Here is a 6,542-nt window from a genome sequence, read left to right on the forward strand (position 1 = left end):
CTTATTGGTCCATTTGGATCCAATAAGGAAGTTCTAGTCCAAAATAGACTTAATAAGAACTTCTAGGGTCTCCAATTGTTTGATGACTATTTGTAGTTCTAGCATGTTGTATTTGATTGAAGTTTTTGATTCACATTAACTTGAATGTATAGATTACATAGCTTAAAATTTACAGTTGTGACATCATCCCCCCGTTAGAGGGAATTTCGTCCCGAAATTCTGTTTGAAAGTTAGATTTGAGAATTATTAGAATAGGTGCGGGTACTTCTGCTTCATTTGATCCTCGCGTTCCCACGTGAATTCTGGCCCACGCTTTGCGTTCCACCGTACCTTCACGATCGGGATGCGACTCTGCTTAGTACGCTTCACCTCCCTGTCCATGATTTCGATTGGCTCTTCGACGAACAGGAGATTCTCATTGATTTCGATTTCGTCAAGAGGAATGACAAGGGTTTCATCTGATAGGCACTTTTTCAGATTAGAAACATGAAACACGGGGTGTACACCGTTTAGCTCCGTGGGTAGTTGTAGTCTGTAGGCTACCGGACCTATTCGGGCGACGATTTCGAAAGGTCCAATGTACCGTGGGTTTAGCTTTCCTCGTTTTCCGAAACGTATAACTCCCTTCCAGGGTGAGACCTTCAACAATACTCGATCACCGACCTGGAACTCTAAGGGCTTTCGCCGTTTATCAGCGTAGCTCTTTTGTCGGTCACGCGATGCCTGTAATCGAGCTTTGATCTGGACAATCTTTTCTGTGGTCTCGCGAATGATTTCCGGTCCTGTCATTGCCCTATCCGACGTATGTGTTCTTGCTAGCTGGGTGTCACCTACTTCAGCCCAACATAACGGTGATCTACATTTACGCCCGTACAGTGCTTCGAAAGGGGCCACCTTAATGCTCGAATGATAACTATTGTTATATGAAAACTCGATCAACGGTAGGTGGGTATCCCAAGACTTTCCGAAGTCTATCACACATGCACGAAGCATGTCTTCAAGCGTCTGAATGGTTCGTTCGCTTTGACCGTCCGTTTGTGGGTGATACGCGGTGCTCATATCAAGATGAGTTCCCATTGCCTTGTGGAGCGACTGCCAAAAGCGTGACGTGAACCTACTGTCCCTATCCGAGATGATGGATTTTGGCACTCCATGAAGTCTTACAATCTCTCGTAGGTACAAACGCGTCAGCCTCTCCATCTTGTAGGACTCTTTGATCGGCAGGAAATGGGCAGATTTCGTCAGTCGGTCGATTATTACCCATATGGTGTCCAATCCGTCCGACGTCTTGGGCAGCTTGGTCACGAAGTCCATAGAAATCCCCTCCCATTTCCACTCGGGAATTGCCGGTTGCTGTAACAATCCAGAAGGTTTCTGGTATTCCACTTTTACTTTGGCACACGTAAGGCACTTACTAACATAAGTTGCGATTTCCGCCTTCATGTTAGGCCACCAATAGTGCTGCTTAATGTCCAAATACATCTTGTCCGAACCAGGATGAATGGAGTATCGTGTCTTGTGGGCTTCCTTCATAACGATCTCCCTGAATCCTCCGATTTTTGGAATCCAAATACGGTTCATGAAGTAGTATACTCCATTCTCTTTGACTTCCAGGTTCTTCTCCATTCCGCGTAATGCCTCGCTAGTTCTATTTTCCGCTTTCATAGCCTCTGCCTGGACTGGTGCAATTTGAGTGGTCAGATGAGACTGAATGGTTATCGAGTGCGTTTTCGTACGGCGATTTGTGTATTCCTTCCGACTTAATGCGTCAGCTACCACGTTGGCCTTGCCTGGATGGTACTTGATCTCGCATTCGTAGTCGTTTAACAACTCCACCCATCTTCGTTGTCTCATGTTCAGCTCCTTCTGATTCAAGATGTGCTGGAGGCTCTTGTGGTCCGTAAAGATGGTGCACTTTGTACCGTACAGGTAGTGCCTCCAAATTTTTAGAGCGAAGACCACAGCTCCCAGTTCTAGGTCATGGGTCGTGTAATTTACTTCGTGCGTCTTTAGTTGACGGGACGCATATGCTATCACTCTTCCACGTTGCATGAGAACGCAACCTAATCCTTGATTTGACGCGTCACAGTAAACTACAAAATCTTCCGTTCCTTCAGGTAGGGATAGTACAGGAGCGCTGCAAAGAGCTTGCTTCAAGGTTCGAAACGCAATCTCTTGTCGGTCTGTCCACTTGAATGGCACACTCTTTTGCGTAAGCAAGGTAAGTGGCTTGGCGATTTTAGAGAAGTTTTGGATGAATCTCCTATAGTAGCCTGCTAGGCCCAAGAACTGACGAATTTCCGTGGGCGTAGTCGGAGTTGCCCATCCTTCCACAGCTTTGACCTTAGAAGGATCCACATGAATTCCTTCTTGGCTAACTACGTGGCCTAAGAAATTCACACTCCGAAGCCAGAACTCGCACTTGGAGAGTTTGGCGTAAAGCTTTTCCGTGCGCAGAGTCTCTAAAATTTGTCGGAGATGGCGGCCATGCTCCTCTTTGTTTCGAGAATAGACGAGGATGTCATCGATAAACACAATGACGAAGTTGTCCAGGAACGGTCGACAGATTCGATTCATTAGGTCCATAAATGCGGCAGGTGCATTTGTTAGACCGAAGGGCATTACAACGAATTCATAATGTCCATAGCGGGTTCGGAAAGCGGTTTTAGGAACATCTTCTTCTCGGACCTTGAGTTGATGGTATCCGGACCGTAGATCTATTTTAGAAAAATAGCTAGCTCCTTGGAGCTGGTCGAATAGATCATCGATTCGCGGGAGTGGGTAGCGGTTTTTAACAGTGAGTTTGTTCAACTCTCTGTAATCGATGCACATTCTGAAAGATCCATCCTTCTTTTTGACAAAGAGCACCGGAGCTCCCCATGGCGAGTAGCTAGGTCGGATAAATCCCTTGTCCAGAAGCTCACTGAGTTGGCTGGACAATTCCTGCATTTCAGCAGGTGCCAATCGATATGGTGATTTAGCGAGAGGAATTGCTCCTGGGACGAGGTCGATTCGGAACTCAACCTGTCTCTCTGGGGGTACTCCTGGAAGATCTTCGGGAAACACGTCCGGAAATTCACACGCTACCGGAATGTCTTGGATGTTAGTTTCTTCTTTAGTCTTGTCCACTATGTGAGCCAAGAACGCTAAGTTGTTCTTTCGCAGGTGTTTTTGTGCTTTGATGCACGAGATAAGGCGGAGATTCTTACTGGGTTTATCTCCGTAAATTACTAGGGTTTTGTGATTCGGGAGACGAAGGCGAACGGCCTTCTCGTGGCACAAAATCTCAGCATGGTGGGGGCTTAACCAATCCATGCCGATAATCACATCGAAACTCCTAATTGACACTGGCATCAGATCTATTCGTAAGACGTGTTGGTTAAGGGTTAGGGTACATCCGATGTAGATCTCCCTAGTGGATTCGGTTTTCCCATTGGCCATTTCCACCGTATAGGTTTCATTTAGCTTCTGGGGTTGTTGTTTTAGTAAATGTTTAAACTTCTCGCTTACGAAACTTCGCTCCGCTCCGGTATCAAATAAGATGCACGCATAAGTGTGGTTTAGGAGAAACGTACCGGTCACAACTGCGGGATCTTGAACTGCATCACTCTGACCCATAGTCAGCATCCTTCCTGTTCCTCTGTTTCCTGAGTTGTTGTTGTTGTTAGGGCAATCTCGACGGAAATGTCCCGTCCTTCCACACCCGAAACAGGTGTGGCTAGGCCCTGCGTTGTTGCCGCCGGCATTGGTATTGTTGATGTTGCGGTGGTTGTTGTTGTTGTTCTGGTTGTTTCCCTGGCTCTGGTTCTGAGAAGGATAAGTCCTGCAGAACTTTGCAGTGTGTCCCCTTCGGTTGCAACTGGTGCAATGGAACTCCTTACATTCTCCATGATGATGGAAACTGCACTTATTGCACTTGGGAGCGCTACCGGAATAGGGCCTTGAAGCATTTGAAGCAGCTGAGGCTGGAGCATGTGAGGTGAATGGAACCGGCGCAGTAACAGCGTTAACTGCCACTGTTTGTTGCCTTTTTGAGGTCTCGAGGCCCTGACGCCCCTTTCTTTTGTGGTTCCATCCCTTCTTACCATCCCCCTCCTTCTTCTTCTCGGTCTCCACTGGTTTTTCGCCCTTTTTGTGGTTATGATCATATAGCCTCTTTGCCAATCTCTTCGCGCTGTCAAACGTTTCAGGGTTAGCAGCTATCACATTCCCTTGAATGGGGGATGTCAGTCCCCAAATGAATCGTTCAATCTTCTTCCCCTCTGATGTGATCATACCCGGGCACAGCAGAGATAGTTCGCTGAATCTCGATATGTAAGCATCGATGTTCCCATTCTGCACCGTGAGATTCCATAGTTCCTGCTCCATCTTCTGTATTTCGCCTCGGGGGCAGTACTCAGCCGTTAACATCTCTTTCATCTCTGCCCAGGGAATAGAATTGGCGACAGGGAGTGTCATAGCTTCCACATGACCATTCCACCAAGTGAGTGCTTGGTCCACAAAAGTGCAGGCCGCGAACTTCACTCTCATCTGCTCGGGGCATTCGCATATCTCGAATACCGACTCTACCTTCTCGATCCATCGCTTTAGGGCGATCACTCCTCCGGTACCATTGAAAGTTCGGGGTTTAGCGTTCGCAAAATCCTTGTAGGTGCATGTTTTAGTGAGTCCTTGGTTCGTCCCGTTGTTCGAACTTCCGGATCCTTGCCCGTTGCCTCCTCCGTTGTTCCCTCGGTGAAGTTGTGCCATAGCCGCTGTGACTGCAGCAGACACGGCTGCTTGGAAAGCAGTGGAGTCAACTTCCGGCGGGGTTGGTTCGGGATTTCCGCGAGTAGCTGGGCGAGGCATCTTTCTGTCATGAAACGGAAAGATGTTGAGTGTTCGTGGTTTCTGTGAGGTGGCGACTCTACTAACTAGGCGTATGGTGCGAACCTAAACATTACTATCATCAAGCGTGCAATCATAATGTCTCAACACATAGCAACTGAGAATAATTTAGCAAAACACACAAAAGTTTATTAATATTATCCGCATTTAGTACAAGAAAATTTGCTCGTAGGAGCATACATAAGTAACGCTAATCCGACAGCATAACGGCTCCATGAGTAGTGTAGTCACTTAAACATAGAGCCGGAGTACATAACATAGTTCCTAATAACCTACTATGATAAGTCTATTCCTAACCGCGATGAGCTGCGTCAGGAGGTGGTGCCGAAGATGTGGATGCTCCCTGAAGACGAGCCACTAGGCGTTCTGCATCCTGAAGTCGAGATTCCCACCTTACCTGCCTCATGTGAAACTCCCGGAGGACGTCACGCGTCTCCTGCTCCGCACGCTCGACTCTAGTCCACAACTGGCGTACTTGATCAGCAGTGCCCTGAGCAAGGTCGCCGGTGTCCCGTAACCGTCTCACCATGACCGGTAGGGCTCGGTCGGCCGGTCCTCCGTCCCTCAAGTCAAAGAACTCACGTGACATGCCAAACGGGGGTCGCTGTCCCTGATGTCTGCTCCATCTCCAAAGATCAATGCCCCAAGGAGGGGTAGGTCCAGTGGGTCCTACACGATAGGCAGGCACCCTGATCGGGTAAGGGGGTCGATGACCTCGGACTCTGCATCCGAATCACCCCCTTCGCTGCCATCGAGCTCCTCTTTGAAAGGTTCTTCGTCTTTTTCGGGCTCGACAGGCTCGCCCTCGACTTCCGCCTCCGGTTCCCCGTCAGATTCCTCTTCGGGGTCCTCCTCAGGTTCTTCTTCAGGCTCTTCCTCAGGCTCCTCTTCCTCCTCTAGCCACCCATTGTTTCCCTGATTAGGGAAGTAGGGGTCTCCAGGGTGATGAAAACCAGCCATGCTGTCTGCGCGAGTACGTAATTATGCTACATTATTCCTAGGGTACTATGACTATTACACAGACTAAGCAAACATTCTTTGTTTGGGTGATAAAGGGTAAAATTTTTAGGTTCCCTGGCTATCCCGATCTCATCAAGGCGTGTGTTAGTTTTACCTTGGAGAGAATGTAGTTGATCAGGCTACATTCACTCCTTGGTATCACTAAGAACAGTCCCGAGTTAACCGAGATACCAACATTATGGTGTTTGATTCAGCGTTAGGTCCTTACTCCTAATGCAAGCAAGTGTATTTTATTTACTTGTTTTGTTCAGAGTTATGTTAGTCCTTCTTTTTGGTTTATAGTTGCATATCAATGTATGGCTCGACATGCTAGTTCACTATAAACAAAGCTCTGATACCAACCTGTCACACCCCCGAACCAGACGGCGGAAACGTCCGGGGGCTGCCGTGACTCAATTGAATACCATAACATTGGATATATATGAAACATAACAACATTCGTCACCATTCATCAACATAGTACAACCAGTAGTGTTTACATGTCATACATTGTTTAAACATTACATTTCCAAAAATTAATTTGTTCAATTCATACAAAAATAAACTGCAACCGTCACTGAGTATGATTTCCCTTGATTCACTGATTCCCTGAGAATACAAGTATTTTGAAAAACGTCAACATATGAAATGTTGGT

This window comes from Lactuca sativa, chromosome 5 (genome assembly GCF_002870075.4).
Source record: "Lactuca sativa cultivar Salinas chromosome 5, Lsat_Salinas_v11, whole genome shotgun sequence".
Taxonomy (NCBI): Eukaryota; Viridiplantae; Streptophyta; class Magnoliopsida; order Asterales; family Asteraceae; genus Lactuca; species Lactuca sativa.